This window comes from Phalangium opilio, unplaced genomic scaffold, assembly GCF_054372755.1.
Source record: "Phalangium opilio isolate 3A_F unplaced genomic scaffold, DU_Popi_V2 ptg000092l_1, whole genome shotgun sequence".
In the NCBI taxonomy this organism is placed as follows: Eukaryota; Metazoa; Arthropoda; class Arachnida; order Opiliones; family Phalangiidae; genus Phalangium; species Phalangium opilio.
Window position 1 is genome coordinate 1,345,479 of NW_028324197.1, and position 16,942 is coordinate 1,362,420.

Consider the following 16,942-nt stretch of genomic DNA (forward strand, 5'->3'; position numbering starts at 1 on the left):
GGGCTCCGTGGCTTAGTAGTTAAAGCGCCTGTCTCGTAAACAGGAGATCATGAGTTCGATTCTCGTCGGAGCCTCGCTGTTATATTATTTGAACTAGACTTCGTAGCTATGAAATTTTGAAAAAATTAAAAATAACAGTTGATTTAGATATTCATTTATGCAAACAATAGGGTAACAGCTCCGATGAGATAATTTATTTAATTTACTGGAATATTCAGAATTCATATCGCTTCAAAGCAAGGGCTCCGTGGCGTTGTGGTTAAAGCGACTGTGTAGTAAACAGGAGAGCATGAGTTCGATTCTCGTCGGAGCCTCGCTGTTATGTTACTTGAACTAGATTTCGTAGCTATTAAATTTTGAAAAATTAAAAATAATAGTTGATTTAGATATGCATATGTGCAAACAATAGGATAACAGTTCCGATGAGATAATTTAGTTAATTTACTGAAATATTCAGCATTCATATCGCTTCAAAGCGAGGGCTCCGTGGCTTAGTTGTTAAAGCGCCTGTCTAGTAAACAGGAGATTATGAGTTCGATTCTCGTTGGAGCCTTGCTGTTATGTTACTTGAACTAGATTTCGTAGCTATCAAATTTTGAAAAAATTAAAAATAATAGTTGATTTAGATATGCATTTATGCTAACAATAGGGAAAAAGTTCCGATGAGATAATTTAGTTAATTTACTGAAATATTCTGCATTCATATCACTTCAAAGCAAGGGCTCCGTGGCTTAGTGGTTAAAGCGCCTGTCTCGTAACCAGGAGATCATGAGATCGATTCTCGTCGGAGCCTCGCTGTTATGTTACTTGATCCAGATTTCGTAGCTATTAAAATTTGAAAAGTTAAAACAATAGTGTAAAAATTCCGATGAGTTAATTTAGTTAAATTACTGGAATATTCAGCATTCATTTCGCTTCAAAGCAAGGGCTCCGTGGATTAGTGGTTAAAGCGCCTGTCTAGTAATCAGGAGATCATGAGTTCGATTCTCGTCGGACCCTGACTGTTATGTTACTTGAACTAGATTTGGTAGCTATATAATTTTGAAAAATTAAAATAATAGGGCAAAAGTTCCGATGAGATAATTTAGTTAATTTACTGAAATATTCAGCATTCATATCGCTTTAAAGCGAGGGCTCCGTGGCTTAGTGGTTAAAGCGCCTGTCTTGTAAACAGGAGATCATGAGTTCGATTCTCGTTGGAGCCTTGCTGTTATGTTACTTGAACTAGATTTCGTAGCTATAAAATTTTGAAAAATTAAAACAATAGGGTAAAAATTCCGATGAGTTAAATAAGTTAAATTACTGGAATATTCAGCATACATGTCGCTTCAAAGCAAGGGCTTAGTGGTTAAAGCGCCTGTCTCGTAAACAGGAGATCATGAGATCGATTCTCGTCGGAGCCTCGCTGTTATGTTACTTGAACTAGATTTCGTAGCTATTAAATTTTGAAAAATTAAAAATAATAGTTGATTTAAATATGTATATATGCAAACAATAGGGTAACAGTTCCGATGAGATAATTTAGTTAGTTTACTGAAAAATTCAGCATTCACATCGCTTCAAAGCGAGGGCTCCGTGGCTTAGTTGTTAAAGCGCCTGTCTAGTAAACAGGAGATCATGAGTTCGGTTTTCGTCGGAGCCTCGCTGTTATGTTACTTGAACTAGATTTCGTAGCTATTAAATTTTGAAAAATTAAAAATAATAGTTGATTTAGATATGCATATGTGCAAACAATAGGATAACAGTTCCGATGAGATAATTTAGTTAATTTACTGAAATATTCAGCATTCATATCGCTTCAAAGCGAGGGCTCCGTGGCTTAGTTGTTAAAGCGCCTGTCTAGTAAACAGGAGATTATGAGTTCGATTCTCGTTGGAGCCTTGCTGTTATGTTACTTGAACTAGATTTCGTAGCTATCAAATTTTGAAAAAATTAAAAATAATAGTTGATTTAGATATGCATTTATGCTAACAATAGGGAAAAAGTTCCGATGAGATAATTTAGTTAATTTACTGAAATATTCTGCATTCATATCACTTCAAAGCAAGGGCTCCGTGGCTTAGTGGTTAAAGCGCCTGTCTCGTAACCAGGAGATCATGAGATCGATTCTCGTCGGAGCCTCGCTGTTATGTTACTTGATCCAGATTTCGTAGCTATTAAAATTTGAAAAGTTAAAACAATAGTGTAAAAATTCCGATGAGTTAATTTAGTTAAATTACTGGAATATTCAGCATTCATTTCGCTTCAAAGCAAGGGCTCCGTGGATTAGTGGTTAAAGCGCCTGTCTAGTAATCAGGAGATCATGAGTTCGATTCTCGTCGGACCCTGACTGTTATGTTACTTGAACTAGATTTGGTAGCTATATAATTTTGAAAAATTAAAATAATAGGGCAAAAGTTCCGATGAGATAATTTAGTTAATTTACTGAAATATTCAGCATTCATATCGCTTTAAAGCGAGGGCTCCGTGGCTTAGTGGTTAAAGCGCCTGTCTTGTAAACAGGAGATCATGAGTTCGATTCTCGTTGGAGCCTTGCTGTTATGTTACTTGAACTAGATTTCGTAGCTATAAAATTTTGAAAAAATTAAAAATAATAGTTGATTTAGATATGCATTTCTGCAAACAATAGGGTAAAAGTTCCGATGAGATAATTTAGTTAATTTACTGAAATATTCTGCATTAATATCGCTTCAAAGCAAGGGCTCCGTGGCTTAGTGGTTAAAGCGCCTGTCTCGTAAACAGGAGATCATGAGATCGATTCTCGTCGGAGCCTCGCTGTTATGTTACTTGAACGAGATTTCGTAGCTATTAAATTTTGAAAAATTAAAACAATAGGGTAAAAATTCCGATGAGTTAATTAAGTTAAATTACTCGAATATTCAGCATTCATGTCGCTTCAAAGCAAGGGCTCCGTGGCTTAGTGGTTAAAGCGCCTGTCTCGTAAACAGGAGATCATGAGATCGATTCTCGTCGGAGCCTCGCTGTTATGTTACTTGAACTAGATTTCGTAGCTATTAAATTTTGAAAAAATTAAAAATAATAGTTGATTTAAATATGCATATATGCAAACCATAGGGTAACAGTTCCGATGAGATAATCTAGTTAGTTTACTGAAAAATTCAGCATTCATGTCGATTCAAAGCAAGGGCTCCGTGGCTTAGTGGTTTAAGCGCCTGTCTAGTAAACAGGAGATCATGAGTTCGATTCTCGTCGGAGCCTCCCTGTTATGTTACTTGAACTAGATTTCGTAGCTATTAAATTTTGAAAAAATTAAAAATAATAGTTGATTTAGATATGCATTTATGCAAACAATAAGGTAACAGTTCCGACGAGATAATTTAGTTAATTTACTGGTATATACAGAATTCATATCGCTTCAAAGCAAGGGCTCCTTGGTTTAGTGGTTAAAGCGCCTGTTTAGTAAACAGGAGATCATGAGTTCGATTCTTGTAGGAGCCTCGCTGTTATATTACTTGATCTAGATTTCGTAGCTATTAAAATATGAAAAGTTAAAACAATAGTGTAAAAATTCCGATGAGTTAGTTTAGTTAAATTACTGGAATATTCAGCATTCATGTCGCTTCAAAGCAAGGGCTCCGTGGCTTAGTGGTTAAACCGCCTGTCTCGTAAACAGGAGATCATGAGTTCGATTCTCGTCGGAGCCTCGCTGTTATATTACTTGAACTAGATTTCGTAGCTATGAAATTTTGAAAAAATTAAAAATAATAGTTGATTTAGATATTCATTTATGCAAACAATAGGGTAACAGCTCCGATGAGATAATTTATTTAATTTACTGGAATATTCAGAATTCATATCGCTTCAAAGCATGGGCTCCGTGGCGTTGTGGTTAAAGCGACTGTGTAGTAAACAGGAGAGCATGAGTTCGATTCTCGTCGGAGCCTCGCTGTTATGTTACTTGAACTAGATTTCGTAGCTATTAAATTTTGAAAAATTTAAAATAATAGTTGATTTAGATATGCATATGTGCAAACAATAGGATAACAGTTCCGATGAGATAATTTAGTTAATTTACTGAAATATTCAGCATTCATATCGCTTCAAAGCGAGGGCTTCGTGGCTTAGTAGTTAAAGCGCCTGTCTAGTAAACAGGAGATTATCAGTTCGATTCTCGTTGGAGCCTTGCTGTTATGTTACTTGAACGAGATTTCGTAGCTATTAAATTTTGAAAAATTAAAACAATAGGGTAAAAATTCCGATGAGTTAATTTAGTTAAATTACTGGAATATTCAGCATTCATGTCGCTTCAATGCAAGGGCTCCGTGGCCTAGTGGTTAAAGCGCCTGTCTCGTAAACAGGAGATCATGATATCGATTCTCGTCGGAGCCCTGCTGTTATGTTACTTGAACTAGATTTCGTAGCTATCAAATTTTGAAAAAATTAAAAATAATAGTTGATTTAGATACGCATTTATGCGAACAATAGGGTAAAAGTTCCGATGAGATAATTTAGTTAATTTACTGAAATATTCTGCATTCATATCAATTCAAAGCAAGGGCTCCGTGGCTTAGTGGTTAAAGCGCCTGTCTCGTAACCAGGAGATCATGAGATCGATTCTCGTCGGAGCCTCGCTGTTATGTTACTTGAACGAGATTTCGTAGCTATTAAATTTTGAAAAATTAAAACAATAGGGTAAAAATTTCGATGAGTTAATTTAGTTAAATTACTGGAATATTCAGCATTCATGTCGCTTCAACGCAAGGGCTCCGTGGCCTAGTGGTTAAAGCGCCTGTCTCGTAAACAGGAGATCATATCGCTTCAAAGCGAGGGCTCCGTGGCTTAGTAGTTAAAGCGCCTGTCTCGTAAACAGGAGATCATGAGTTCGATTCTCATCGGAGCCTCGCTGTTATATTACTTGAACTAGATTTCGTAGCTATTAAAATATGAAAAGTTAAAACAATAGTGTAAAAATTCCGATGAGTTAGTTTAGTTAAATTACTGGAATATTCAGCATTCATGTCGCTTCAAAGCAAGGGCTCCGTGGCTTAGTGGTTAAACCGCCTGTCTCGTAAACAGGAGATCATGAGTTCGATTCTCGTCGGAGCCTCGCTGTTATATTACTTGAACTAGATTTCGTAGCTATGAAATTTTGAAAAAATTAAAAATAATAGTTGATTTAGATATGCATTTATGCAAACAATAGGGTAAAAGTTCCGATGAGATAATTTATTTAATTTACTGGAATATTCAGAATTCATATCGCTTCAAAGCAAGGGCTCCGTGGCGTTGTGGTTAAAGCGACTGTGTAGTAAACAGGAGAGCATGAGTTCGATTCTCGTCGGAGCCTCGCTGTTATGTTACTTGAACTAGATTTCGTAGCTATTAAATTTTGAAAAATTAAAAATAATAGTTGATTTAGATATGCATATGTGCAAACAATAGGATAACAGTTCCGATGAGATAATTTAGTTAATTTACTGAAATATTCAGCATTCATATCGCTTCAAAGCGAGGGCTCCGTGGCTTAGTAGTTAAAGCGCCTGTCTAGTAAACAGGAGATTATGAGTTCGATTCTCGTTGGAGCCTTGCTGTTATGTTACTTGAACTAGATTTCGTAGCTATCAAATTTTGAAAAATTAAAAATAATAGTTGATTTAGATATGCATATGTGCAAACAATAGGATAACAGTTCCGATGACATAATTTAGTTAATTTACTCAAATATTCAGCATTCATATCGCTTCAAAGCGAGGGCTCCGTGGCTTAGTAGTTAAAGCGCCTGTCTAGTAAACAGGAGATTATCAGTTCGATTCTCGTTGGAGCCTTGCTGTTATGTTACTTGAACGAGATTTCGTAGCTATTAAATTTTGAAAAATTAAAACAATAGGGTAAAAATTCCGATGAGTTAATTTAGTTAAATTACTGGAATATTCAGCATTCATGTCGCTTTAATGCAAGGGCTCCGTGGCCTAGTGGTTAAAGCGCCTGTCTCGTAAACAGGAGATCACGAGATCGATTCTCGTCGGAGCCCTGCTGTTATGTTACTTGAACTAGATTTCGTAGCTATCAAATTTTGAAAAAATTAAAAATAATAGTTGATTTAGATACGCATTTATGCAAACAATATTGTAAAAGTTCCGATGAGATAATTTAGTTAATTTACTGAAATATTCTGCATTCATATCAATTCAAAGCAAGGGCTCCGTGGCTTAGTGGTTAAAGCGCCTGTCTCGTAACCAGGAGATCATGAGATCGATACTCGTCGGAGCCTCGCTGTTATATTACTTGATCTAGATTTCGTAGCTATTAAAATATGAAAAGTTAAAACAATAGTGTAAAAATTCCGATGAGTTAGTTTAGTTAAATTACTGGAATATTCAGCATTCATGTCGCTTCAAAGCAAGGGCTCCGTGGCTTAGTGGTTAAACCGCCTGTCTCGTAAAAAGGAGATCATGAGATCGATTCTCGTCGGAGCCCTGCTGTTATGTTACTTGAACTAGATTTCGAAGCTATTAAATTTTGAAAAATTAAAAATAATAGTTGATTTAGATATGCATATATGCAAACAATAGTGTAAAAGTTCCGATGAGATAATTTAGTTAATTTACTGGAATATTCAGAATTCATATCGCTTCAAAGCAAGGGCTCCGTGGCGTAGTGGTTAAAGCGACCGTCTTGTAAACAGGAGATCAAGAGTTCGATTCTCGTCGGAGCCTCGCTGTTATATTAATTGAACTAGATTTCGAAGCTATAAAATTTTGAAAAAATTAAAAATAATAGTTGATTTAGATATGCATTTCTGCAAACAATAGGGTAAAAGTTCCGATGAGATAATTTAGTTAATTTACTGAAATATTCTGCATTCATATCGCTTCAAAGCAAGGGCTCCGTGGCTTAGTGGTTAAAGCGCCTGTCTAGTAAACAGGAGATCATGAGTTCGATTCTCGTCGGAGCCACGCTGTTATATTACTTGAACTAGATTTCGTAGCTATGAAATTTTGAAAAATTAAAAATAATAGTTGATTTAGATATGCATATGTGCAAACAATAGGATAACAGTTCCGATGAGATAATTTAGTTAATTTACTGAAATATTCAGCATTCATATCGCTTCAAAGCGAGGGCTCCGTGGCTTAGTAGTTAAAGCGCCTGTCTAGTAAACAGGAGATTATGAGTTCGATTCTCGTCGGAGCCTCGCTGTTATATTAATTGAACTAGATTTCGAAGCTATAAAATTTTGAAAAAATTAAAAATAATAGTTGATTTAGATATGCATTTATGCAAACAATAGGGTAAAAGTTCCGATGAGATAATTTAGTTAATTTACTGAAATATTCTGCATTCATATCAATTCAATGCAAGGGCTCCGTGGCTTAGTGGTTAAAGCGCCTGTCTCGTAACCAGGAGATCATGAGATCGATTCTCGTCGGAGCCTCGCTGTTATGTTACTTGAACGAGATTTCGTAGCTATTAAATTTTGAAAAATTAAAACAATAGGGTAAAAATTCCGATGAGTTAATTTAGTTAAATTACTGGAATATTCAGCATTCATGTCGCTTCAAAGCAAGGGCTCCGTGGCTTAGTGGTTAAACCGCCTGTCTCGTAAACAGGAGATCATGAGTTCGATTCTTGTCGGAGCCTTGCTGTTATGTTACTTGAACTAGATTTCGTAGCTATTAAATTTTGAAAAATTAAAAATAATAGTTGATTTAGATATGCATATATGCAAACAATAGGGTAACAGTTCCGATGAGATAATTTAGTTAATTTACTGAAATATTCAGCATTCATATCGCTTCAAAGCGAGGGCTCCGTGGCTTAGTAGTTAAAGCGCCTGTCTAGTAAACAGGAGATTATGAGTTCGATTTTCGTTGGAGCATTGCTGTTATGTCACTTGAACTAGATTTTGTAGCTATCAAATTTTGAAAAAATTAAAAATAATAGTTGATTTAGATATTCATTTTTGCAAACAATAGGGTAACAGCTCCGATGAGATAATTTATTTAATTTACTGGAATATTCAGAATTCATATCGCTTCAAAGCAAGGGCTCCGTGGCGTTGTGGTTAAAGCGACTGTGTAGTAAACAGGAGAGCATGAGTTCGATTCTCGTCGGAGCCTCGCTGTTATGTTACTTGAACTAGATTTCGTAGCTATTAAATTTTGAAAAATTAAAAATAATAGTTGATTTAGATATGCATATGTGCAAACAATAGGATAACAGTTCCGATGAGATAATTTAGTTAATTTACTGAAATATTCAGCATTCAGATCGCTTCAAAGCGAGGGCTCCGTGGCTTAGTAGTTAAAGCGCCTGTCTAGTAAACAGGAGATTATGAGTTCGATTCTCGTTGGAGCGTTGCTGTTATGTTACTTGAACTAGAATTCGTAGCTATCAAATTTTGAAAAAATTAAAAATATTAGTTGATTTAGATAAGCATTTATGCAAACAATAGGGTAAAAGTTCCGATGAGATAATTTAGTTAATTTACTGAAATATTCTGCATTCATATCAATTCAATGCAAGGGCTCCGTGGCTTAGTGGTTAAAGCGCCTGTCTCGTAACCAGGAGATCATTAGATCGATTCTCGTCGGAGCCTCGCTGTTATGTTACTTGAACGAGATTTCGTAGCTATTAAATTTTGAAAAATTAAAACAATAGGGTAAAAATTCCGATGAGTTAATTTAGTTAAATTACTGGAATATTCAGCATTCATGTCGCTTCAATGCAAGGGCTCCGTGGCCTAGTGGTTAAAGCGCCTGTCTCGTAAACAGGAGATCACGAGATCGATTCTCGTCGGAGCCCTGCTTTTATGTTACTTGAACTAGATTTCGTAGCTATCAAATTTTGAAAAATTAAAAATAATAGTTGATTTAGATATGCATATATGCAAACAATAGGGTAACAGTTCCGATGAGATAATTTAGTTAATTTACGGAAATATTCAGCATTCATATCGCTTCAAAGCGAGGGCTCCGTGGCTTAGTAGTTAAAGCGCCTGTCTAGTAAACAGGAGATTATGAGTTCGATTTTCGTTGGAGCATTGCTGTTATGTCACTTGAACTAGATTTTGTAGCTATCAAATTTTGAAAAATTAAAACAATAGGGTAAAAATTCCGATGAGTTAATTTAGTTAAATTACTGGAATATTCAGCATTCATGTCGCTTCAACGCAAGGGCTCCGTGGCCTAGTGGTTAAAGCGCCTGTCTCGTAAACAGGAGATCATATCGCTTCAAAGCGAGGGCTCCGTGGCTTAGTAGTTAAAGCGCCTGTCTCGTAAACAGGAGATCATGAGTTCGATTCTCATCGGAGCCTCGCTGTTATATTACTTGAACTCGATTTCGTAGCTATGAAATTTTGAAAAAATTAAAAATAATAGTTGATTTAGATATTCATTTATGCAAACAATAGGGTAACAGCTCCGATGAGATAATTTAGTTAATTTACTGAAATATTCAGCATTCATATCGCTTCAAAGCGAGGGCTCCGTGGCTTAGTAGTTAAAGCGCCTGTCTAGTAAACAGGAGATTATCAGTTCGATTCTCGTTGGAGCCTTGCTGTTATGTTACTTGAACGAGATTTCGTAGCTATTAAATTTTGAAAAATTAAAACAATAGGGTAAAAATTCCGATGAGTTAATTTAGTTAAATTACTGGAATATTCAGCATTCATGTCGCTTCAATGCAAGGGCTCCGTGGCCTAGTGGTTAAAGCGCTGTCTCGTAAACAGGAGATCACGAGATCGATTCTCGTCGGAGCCCTGCTGTTATGTTACTTGAACTAGATTTAGTAGCTATCAAATTTTGAAAAAATTAAAAATAATAGTTGATTTAGATACGCATTTATGCAAACAATAGGGTAAAAGTTCCGATGAGATAATTTATTTAATTTACTGAAATATTCTGCATTCATATCAATTCAAAGCAAGGGCTCCGTGGCTTAGTGGTTAAAGCGCCTGTCTCGTAACCAGGAGATCATGAGATCGATTCTCGTCGGAGCCTCGCTGTTATGTTACTTGAACGAGATTTCGTAGCTATTAAATTTTGAAAAATTAAAACAATAGGGTAAAAATTCCGATGAGTTAATTTAGTTAAATTACTGGAATATTCAGCATTCATGTCGCTTCAACGCAAGGGCTCCGTGGCCTAGTGGTTAAAGCGCCTGTCTCGTAAACAGGAGATCATATCGCTTCAAAGCGAGGGCTCCGTGGCTTAGTAGTTAAAGCGCCTGTCTCGTAAACAGGAGATCATGAGTTCGATTCTCATCGGAGCCTCGGTGTTATATTACTTGAACTAGATTTCGTAGCTATGAAATTTTGAAAAAATTAAAAATAATAGTTGATTTAGATATGCATTTATGCAAACAATAGGGTAAAAGTTCCGATGAGATAATTTATTTAATTTACTGGAATATTCAGAATTCATATCGCTTCAAAGCAAGGGCTCCGTGGCGTTGTGGTTAAAGCGACTGTGTAGTAAACAGGAGAGCATGAGTTCGATTCTCGTCGGAGCCTCGCTGTTATGTTACTTGAACTAGATTTCGTAGCTATAAAATTTTGAAAAATTAAAAATAATAGTTGATTTAGATATGCATATGTGCAAACAATAGGATAACAGTTCCGATGAGATAATATAGTTAATTTACTGAAATATTCAGCATTCATATCGCTTCAAAGCGAGGGCTCCGTGGCTTAGTAGTTAAAGCGCCTGTCTAGTAAACAGGAGATTATGAGTTCGATTCTCGTTGGAGCCTTGCTGTTATGTTACTTGAACTAGATTTCGTAGCTATCAAATTTTGAAAAATTAAAAATAATAGTTGATTTAGATATGCATATGTGCAAACAATCGGATAACAGTTCCGATGAGATAATTTAGTTAATTTACTGAAATATTCAGCATTCATATCGCTTCACAGCGAGGGCTCCGTGGCTTAGTAGTTAAAGCGCCTGTCTAGTAAACAGGAGATTATCAGTTCGATTCTCGTTGGAGCCTTGCTGTTATGTTACTTGAACGAGATTTCGTAGCTATTAAATTTTGAAAAATTAAAACAATAGGGTAAAAATTCCGATGAGTTAATTTAGTTAAATTACTGGAATATTCAGCATTCATGTCGCTTCAATGCAAGGGCTCCGTGGCCTAGTGGTTAAAGCGCCAGTCTCGTAAACTGGAGATCACGAGATCGATTCTCGTCGGAGCCCTGCTGTTATGTTACTTGAACTAGATTTCGTAGCTATCAAATTTTGAAAAAATTAAAAATAATAGTTGATTTAGATACGCATTTATGCAAACAATAGGGTAAAAGTTCCGATGAGATAATTTAGTTAATTTACTGAAATATTCTGCATTCATATCGCTTCAAAGCAAGGGCTCCGTGGCTTAGTGGTTAAAGCGCCTGTCTAGTAAACAGGAGATCATGAGTTCTATTCTCGTCGGAGCCTTCCTCTTATGTTACTTGATCTAGATTTCGCAGCTATTAAATTTTGAAAAATTAAAAACAATAGTTGATTTAGATATGCATATATGCGAACAATAGTGTAAAAGCTCCCACGAGTTAATTTAGTTAAATTACTGGAATATTCAGCATTCATGTCGCTTCAAAGCAAGGGCTCCCTGGCTTAGTGGTTAAAGCGCCTGTATCGTAAACTGGAGATCATGAGTTCGATTCTCGTCGGAGCCTCGCTGTTGTGTTTCTTGAACTAGATTTCGTAGCTATGAAATTTTTAAAAAATTAAAAATAATAGTTGATTTAGATATGCATATATGCAAACAATAGTGTAAAAGTTCCGATGATATAATTTAGTTAATTTTCTGAAATTTTCAGCATTCATATCGCTTCAAAGCAAGGGCTCCGTGGCTTAGTGGTTAAAGCGCCAGTCTAGAAAACAGGAGATCATGAGTTCGATTCTCGTCGGAGCCTCGCTGTTATGTTACTTGAACTAGATTTCGTAGCTATTAAATTTTGAAAAATTAAAAATAATAGTTGATTTAGATATGCCTATATGCAAACAATAGTGTAAAAGTTCCGATGATATAATTAGTTAACTTACTGAAATATTCAGCATTCATACCGCTTCAAAGCAAGGGCTCCGTGGCTTAGTGGTTAAAGCTCCTGTCTAGTAATCAGGAGATCATGAGTTCGATTCTCGTCGGAGCCTGACTTTTATGTTACTTGAACTAGATTTCGTAGCTATTAAATTTTGAAAAGTTAAAACAATAGTGTAAAAATTCCGATGAGTTAATTTAGTTAAATTACTGGAATATTCAGCATTCATATTGCTTCAAATAAAGGGCTCCGTGACTTTGTGTTTAAAGCGCCTGTCTCGTAAACAGGAGATCATGAGTTCGATTCTCGTCGGAGCCTCGCTGTTATATTACTTGAACTAGATTTCGTAGCTATGAAATTTTGAAAAAATTAAAAATAATAGTTGATTTAGATTGCATTTATGCAAACAATAGGGTAACAGTTCTGATGAGATAATTTAGTTAATTTACTGGAATATTCAGAAATCATATCGCTTCAAAGCAAGGGCTCCGTGGCTTAGTGGTTAAAGCGCCTGTCTCGTAAACAGGAGATCATGAGTTCAATTCTCGTCGGAGCCTCGCTGTTATATCACTTGAACGAGATTTCTAAGCTATTAAATTTTGAAAAATTAAAAATAATAGTTGATTTAGATATGCATATATGCAAACAATAGTGTAAAAGTTCCCATGAGATAATTTAGTTAATTTACTGAAATATTCAGCATTCATATCGCTTTAAAGCAAGGGCTCCGTGGCTTATTGGTTAAAGCGCCTGTCTAGTAAACAGGTGATCATGATTCTGATTCTCGTTGGAGCCTCGCTCTTATGTTACTTGATCTCGATTTCGTAGCTATTAAATTTTGAAAAGTTAAAACAATAGTGTAAAAATTCCGATGAGTTAATTTAGTTAAATTACTGGAATATTCAGTATTCATATTGCTTCAAAGAAAGGGCTCCGTGGCTTAGTGGTTAAAGCGCCTGTCTCGTAAACAGGAGATCATGAAGTCAATTCTCGTCGGAGCCTCGCTGTTATATCACTTGAACGAGATTTCGAAGCTATCAAATTTTGAAAAATTAAAAAAAAAATAGTTGATTTAGATATGCATATATGCAAACAATAGTGCAAAAGTTCCCATGAGTTAATTTAGTTAAATTACTGGAATTTTCAGCATTCATGTCGCTTCAAACCAAGGGCTCCGTGGGTTAGTGGTTAAAGCGCCTGTCTCGTAAACTGGAGATCATGAGTTCGATTCTCGTCGGAGCTCGCTGTTATGTTACTTGAACTAGATTTCGTAGCTATTAAATTTTGAAAAATTAAAAATAATAGTTGATTTAGATATGTCTATATGCAAACAATAGTGTAAAAGTTCCGATGAGATAATTTAGTTAATTTACTGAAATATTCAGCATTCATATCGCTTCAAAGCAAGGGCTCCGTGGCTTAGTGGTTAAAGCGCCTGTCTAGTAAACAGGAGATCATGAGTTCTATTCTCGTCGGAGCCTTGCACTTATGTTACTTGATCTAGATTTCGTAGCTATTAAATTTTGAAAAATTGAAACAATAGGGTAAAAATTCCGATGAGTTAATTTAGTTAAATTACTGGAATATTCAGCATTCATGTCGCTTCAAAGCAAGGGCTCCGTGGCTTAGTGGTTAAAGCGCCTGTCTGGTAAACAGGAGATCATGAGTTCAATTCTCGTCGGAGCCTCGCTGTTATATCACTTGAACGAGATTTCGAAGCTATTATATTTTGAAAAATTAAAAATAATAGTTGATTTAGATATGCATATATGCAAACAATAGTGTAAAAGTTCCCATGAGTTAATTTAGTTAAATTACTGGAATATTCAGCATTCATGTCGCTTCAAAGCAAGAGCTCCGCTGGTTAGTGGTTAAAGCGCCCGTGTCGTAAACTGGAGATCATGAGTTCGATTCTCGTAGGAGCCTCGCTGTTATGTTACTTGAACTAGATTTCGTAGCTATGAAATTTTTAAAAAATTAAAAATAATAGTTGATTTAGATATGCATATATGCAAACAATAGTGTAAAAGTTCCGATGATATAATTTAGTTAATTTACTGAAATATTCAGCATTCATATCGCTTCATAGCAAGGGCTCCGTGGCTTAGTGGTTAAAGGGCCTGTCTAGTAAACAGGAGATCATGAGATCGATTCTCGTCGGAGCCTCGATGTTATATTACTTGATCTAGATTTCGTAGCTATTAAAATTTGAAAAATTAAAAATAATAGTTGATTTAGATATGCCTATATGCAAACAATAGTGTAAAAGTTCCGACGAGATAATTTAGTAAATTTACTGAAATGTTCAGCATTCATATCGCTTCAAAGCAAGGGCTCCGTGGCTTAGTGGTTAAAGCGCCTGTCTAGTAAACAGCAGATCATGAGTTCTATTCGCGTCGGAGCCTTGCTCTTATGTTACTTGATCTAGATTTCGTGACTATTAAATTTTGAAAAATTGAAACAATAGGGTAAAAATTCCGATGAGTTAAATCACGGAAAATTACTGGAATATTCTGCATTCATGTCGCTTCAAAGCAAGGGCTCCGTACCTTAGTGGTTAAAGCGCCTGTCTAGTAAAAAGGAGATCATGAGTTCGATTCTCGTCGGATCCTCGCTGTTTTTTACTTGATCTAGATTTCGTAGCTATTAAATTTTGAAAAATTAAAACAATAGGGTAAAAATTCCGATGAGTTAATTTAGTAAAATTACTGGAATATTCAGCATTCATGTCGCTTCAAAGCAAGGGCTCCGTGGGTTAGTGGTTAAAGCGCCCGTGTCGTAAACTGGAGATCATGAGTTCGATTCTCGTCGGAGCCTCGCTGTTATATTACTTGATCTAGATTTCGTAGCTATAATATTTTGAAAAAATTAAAAATAATTGTTGATTTATACATGCATTTATGCAAACAATAGGGTAAAAGTTCCGATGAGATAATTTAGTTATTATTATTTTTTTTAAGAGGTTTCAATGTAAATTGGGTCCCATAAGGGTCCGCGACAAGGATGCGATTATTCAGGTTTCAGTATGTGAATAATCAGGGAAGGAAATGAGGTTTACTTGGGAGGTGACGGAAGGGGTGTGGGGGTCAGGTCACCTCCGGCGGACACGGGGCAGTCGGCACACATAGGGTAGGATCGCCGACATGTGTCTTATTGCCTCAAACTTTGCCGCCCAGAAGATTGGCTTACATAATTTAGTAAACTTACTGAAATATTCAGCATTCATATCGCTTCATAGCATGGGCTCCGTGGCTTAGTGGTTAAAGGGCCTGTCTAGTAAACAGGAGATCATGAGATCGATTCTCGTCGGAGCCTCGCTGTTATATTACTTGATCTAGATTTCGTAGCTATTAAAATTTGAAAAGTTAAAACAATAGTGTAAAAATTCCGATGAGTTAATTTAGTTAAGTTACTGGAATTTTCAGCATTCATGTCGCTTCAAAGTAGGGGCTCTGTGGCTTAGTGGTTAAAGCTCCTGTCTAGTAATCAGGAGATCATGAGTTCGATTCTCGTCGGAGCCTGACTTTTATGTTACTTGAACTAGATTTCGTAGCTATTAAATTTTGAAAAGTTAAAACAATAGTGTAAAAATTCCGATGAGTTAATTTAGTTAAATTACTGGAATATTCAGCATTCATATTGCTTCAAAGAAAGGGCTCCGTGACTTTGTGTTTAAAGCGCCTGTCTCGTAAACAGGAGATCATGAGTTCGATTCTCGTCGGAGCCTCGCTGTTATATTACTTGAACTAGATTTCGTAGCTATGAAATTTTGAAAAAATTAAAAATAATAGTTGATTTAGATATGCATATATGCAAACAATAGTGTAAAAGTTCCGACGAGATAATTTAGTAAATTTACTGAAATGTTCAGCATTCATATCGCTTCAAAGCAAGGGCTCCGTGGCTTAGTGGTTAAAGCGCCTGTCTAGTAAACAGCAGATCATGAGTTCTATTCTCGTCGGAGCCTTGCACTTATGTTACTTGATCTAGATTTCGTAGCTATTAAATTTTGAAAAATTGAAACAATAGGGTAAAAATTCCGATGAGTTAATTTAGTTAAATTACTGGAATATTCAGCATTCATGTCGCTTCAAAGCAAGGGCTCCGTGGCTTAGTGGTTAAAGCGCCTGTCTGGTAAACAGGAGATCATGAGTTCAATTCTCGTCGGAGCCTCGCTGTTATATCACTTGAACGAGATTTCGAAGCTATTATATTTTGAAAAATTAAAAATAATAGTTGATTTAGATATGCATATATGCAAACAATAGTGTAAAAGTTCCCATGAGTTAATTTAGTTAAATTACTGGAATATTCAGCATTCATGTCGCTTCAAAGCAAGAGCTCCGCTGGTTAGTGGTTAAAGCGCCCGTGTCGTAAACTGGAGATCATGAGTTCGATTCTCGTAGGAGCCTCGCTGTTATGTTACTTGAACTAGATTTCGTAGCTATGAAATTTTTAAAAAATTAAAAATAATAGTTGATTTAGATATGCATATATGCAAACAATAGTGTAAAAGTTCCGATGATATAATTTAGTTAATTTACTGAAATATTCAGCATTCATATCGCTTCATAGCAAGGGCTCCGTGGCTTAGTGGTTAAAGGGCCTGTCTAGTAAACAGGAGATCATGAGATCGATTCTCGTCGGAGCCTCGATGTTATATTACTTGATCTAGATTTCGTAGCTATTAAAATTTGAAAAATTAAAAATAATAGTTGATTTAGATATGCCTATATGCAAACAATAGTGTAAAAGTTCCGACGAGATAATTTAGTAAATTTACTGAAATGTTCAGCATTCATATCGCTTCAAAGCAAGGGCTCCGTGGCTTAGTGGTTAAAGCGCCTGTCTAGTAAACAGCAGATCATGAGTTCTATTCGCGTCGGAGCCTTGCTCTTATGTTACTTGACCTAGATTTCGTGACTATTAAATTTTGAAA

At 35.9% G+C, this 16,942-nt stretch overlaps 31 non-coding genes across 31 annotated transcripts; all 31 read left to right on the top strand.

Moving 5' to 3' along the window:
• Position 1: 1 nt before the first annotated feature.
• TRNAT-CGU (transfer RNA threonine (anticodon CGU)) lies at positions 2 to 74 on the top strand. Its single transcript has one exon. It is a non-coding gene; the product is annotated as a tRNA-Thr (tRNA).
• A 646-nt stretch (positions 75 to 720) lies between these two features.
• TRNAT-CGU (transfer RNA threonine (anticodon CGU)) lies at positions 721 to 793 on the top strand. The gene has a single exon. It is a non-coding gene; the product is annotated as a tRNA-Thr (tRNA).
• Positions 794 to 1,132: 339 nt separating this feature from the next.
• On the top strand, positions 1,133 to 1,205 carry TRNAT-UGU (transfer RNA threonine (anticodon UGU)). Its single transcript has one exon. It is a non-coding gene; the product is annotated as a tRNA-Thr (tRNA).
• Positions 1,206 to 2,048: 843 nt separating this feature from the next.
• Positions 2,049 to 2,121, top strand: TRNAT-CGU (transfer RNA threonine (anticodon CGU)). The gene has a single exon. It is a non-coding gene; the product is annotated as a tRNA-Thr (tRNA).
• A 339-nt stretch (positions 2,122 to 2,460) lies between these two features.
• On the top strand, positions 2,461 to 2,533 carry TRNAT-UGU (transfer RNA threonine (anticodon UGU)). Its single transcript has one exon. It is a non-coding gene; the product is annotated as a tRNA-Thr (tRNA).
• A 167-nt stretch (positions 2,534 to 2,700) lies between these two features.
• On the top strand, positions 2,701 to 2,773 carry TRNAT-CGU (transfer RNA threonine (anticodon CGU)). Its single transcript has one exon. It is a non-coding gene; the product is annotated as a tRNA-Thr (tRNA).
• A 133-nt stretch (positions 2,774 to 2,906) lies between these two features.
• On the top strand, positions 2,907 to 2,979 carry TRNAT-CGU (transfer RNA threonine (anticodon CGU)). The gene has a single exon. It is a non-coding gene; the product is annotated as a tRNA-Thr (tRNA).
• A 167-nt stretch (positions 2,980 to 3,146) lies between these two features.
• On the top strand, positions 3,147 to 3,219 carry TRNAT-AGU (transfer RNA threonine (anticodon AGU)). The gene has a single exon. It is a non-coding gene; the product is annotated as a tRNA-Thr (tRNA).
• A 373-nt stretch (positions 3,220 to 3,592) lies between these two features.
• TRNAT-CGU (transfer RNA threonine (anticodon CGU)) lies at positions 3,593 to 3,665 on the top strand. The gene has a single exon. It is a non-coding gene; the product is annotated as a tRNA-Thr (tRNA).
• An 852-nt stretch (positions 3,666 to 4,517) lies between these two features.
• Positions 4,518 to 4,590, top strand: TRNAT-CGU (transfer RNA threonine (anticodon CGU)). Its single transcript has one exon. It is a non-coding gene; the product is annotated as a tRNA-Thr (tRNA).
• Positions 4,591 to 4,789: 199 nt separating this feature from the next.
• TRNAT-CGU (transfer RNA threonine (anticodon CGU)) lies at positions 4,790 to 4,862 on the top strand. The gene has a single exon. It is a non-coding gene; the product is annotated as a tRNA-Thr (tRNA).
• A 133-nt stretch (positions 4,863 to 4,995) lies between these two features.
• On the top strand, positions 4,996 to 5,068 carry TRNAT-CGU (transfer RNA threonine (anticodon CGU)). Its single transcript has one exon. It is a non-coding gene; the product is annotated as a tRNA-Thr (tRNA).
• An 851-nt stretch (positions 5,069 to 5,919) lies between these two features.
• TRNAT-CGU (transfer RNA threonine (anticodon CGU)) lies at positions 5,920 to 5,992 on the top strand. Its single transcript has one exon. It is a non-coding gene; the product is annotated as a tRNA-Thr (tRNA).
• A 167-nt stretch (positions 5,993 to 6,159) lies between these two features.
• TRNAT-CGU (transfer RNA threonine (anticodon CGU)) lies at positions 6,160 to 6,232 on the top strand. Its single transcript has one exon. It is a non-coding gene; the product is annotated as a tRNA-Thr (tRNA).
• A 612-nt stretch (positions 6,233 to 6,844) lies between these two features.
• Positions 6,845 to 6,917, top strand: TRNAT-AGU (transfer RNA threonine (anticodon AGU)). Its single transcript has one exon. It is a non-coding gene; the product is annotated as a tRNA-Thr (tRNA).
• Positions 6,918 to 7,323: 406 nt separating this feature from the next.
• On the top strand, positions 7,324 to 7,396 carry TRNAT-CGU (transfer RNA threonine (anticodon CGU)). The gene has a single exon. It is a non-coding gene; the product is annotated as a tRNA-Thr (tRNA).
• Positions 7,397 to 7,529: 133 nt separating this feature from the next.
• On the top strand, positions 7,530 to 7,602 carry TRNAT-CGU (transfer RNA threonine (anticodon CGU)). Its single transcript has one exon. It is a non-coding gene; the product is annotated as a tRNA-Thr (tRNA).
• Positions 7,603 to 8,693: 1,091 nt separating this feature from the next.
• TRNAT-CGU (transfer RNA threonine (anticodon CGU)) lies at positions 8,694 to 8,766 on the top strand. Its single transcript has one exon. It is a non-coding gene; the product is annotated as a tRNA-Thr (tRNA).
• A 438-nt stretch (positions 8,767 to 9,204) lies between these two features.
• Positions 9,205 to 9,277, top strand: TRNAT-CGU (transfer RNA threonine (anticodon CGU)). Its single transcript has one exon. It is a non-coding gene; the product is annotated as a tRNA-Thr (tRNA).
• Positions 9,278 to 9,889: 612 nt separating this feature from the next.
• TRNAT-CGU (transfer RNA threonine (anticodon CGU)) lies at positions 9,890 to 9,962 on the top strand. Its single transcript has one exon. It is a non-coding gene; the product is annotated as a tRNA-Thr (tRNA).
• Positions 9,963 to 10,161: 199 nt separating this feature from the next.
• TRNAT-CGU (transfer RNA threonine (anticodon CGU)) lies at positions 10,162 to 10,234 on the top strand. The gene has a single exon. It is a non-coding gene; the product is annotated as a tRNA-Thr (tRNA).
• An 851-nt stretch (positions 10,235 to 11,085) lies between these two features.
• TRNAT-CGU (transfer RNA threonine (anticodon CGU)) lies at positions 11,086 to 11,158 on the top strand. Its single transcript has one exon. It is a non-coding gene; the product is annotated as a tRNA-Thr (tRNA).
• Positions 11,159 to 11,325: 167 nt separating this feature from the next.
• On the top strand, positions 11,326 to 11,398 carry TRNAT-AGU (transfer RNA threonine (anticodon AGU)). Its single transcript has one exon. It is a non-coding gene; the product is annotated as a tRNA-Thr (tRNA).
• A 406-nt stretch (positions 11,399 to 11,804) lies between these two features.
• TRNAS-AGA (transfer RNA serine (anticodon AGA)) lies at positions 11,805 to 11,877 on the top strand. Its single transcript has one exon. It is a non-coding gene; the product is annotated as a tRNA-Ser (tRNA).
• Positions 11,878 to 12,042: 165 nt separating this feature from the next.
• On the top strand, positions 12,043 to 12,115 carry TRNAT-AGU (transfer RNA threonine (anticodon AGU)). The gene has a single exon. It is a non-coding gene; the product is annotated as a tRNA-Thr (tRNA).
• Positions 12,116 to 12,487: 372 nt separating this feature from the next.
• On the top strand, positions 12,488 to 12,560 carry TRNAT-CGU (transfer RNA threonine (anticodon CGU)). The gene has a single exon. It is a non-coding gene; the product is annotated as a tRNA-Thr (tRNA).
• Positions 12,561 to 12,932: 372 nt separating this feature from the next.
• TRNAT-CGU (transfer RNA threonine (anticodon CGU)) lies at positions 12,933 to 13,005 on the top strand. Its single transcript has one exon. It is a non-coding gene; the product is annotated as a tRNA-Thr (tRNA).
• A 406-nt stretch (positions 13,006 to 13,411) lies between these two features.
• Positions 13,412 to 13,484, top strand: TRNAT-AGU (transfer RNA threonine (anticodon AGU)). Its single transcript has one exon. It is a non-coding gene; the product is annotated as a tRNA-Thr (tRNA).
• Positions 13,485 to 13,617: 133 nt separating this feature from the next.
• Positions 13,618 to 13,690, top strand: TRNAT-GGU (transfer RNA threonine (anticodon GGU)). Its single transcript has one exon. It is a non-coding gene; the product is annotated as a tRNA-Thr (tRNA).
• Positions 13,691 to 15,451: 1,761 nt separating this feature from the next.
• Positions 15,452 to 15,524, top strand: TRNAT-AGU (transfer RNA threonine (anticodon AGU)). Its single transcript has one exon. It is a non-coding gene; the product is annotated as a tRNA-Thr (tRNA).
• Positions 15,525 to 16,103: 579 nt separating this feature from the next.
• TRNAT-GGU (transfer RNA threonine (anticodon GGU)) lies at positions 16,104 to 16,176 on the top strand. The gene has a single exon. It is a non-coding gene; the product is annotated as a tRNA-Thr (tRNA).
• The last annotated feature ends 766 nt before the right edge of the window (positions 16,177 to 16,942 follow it).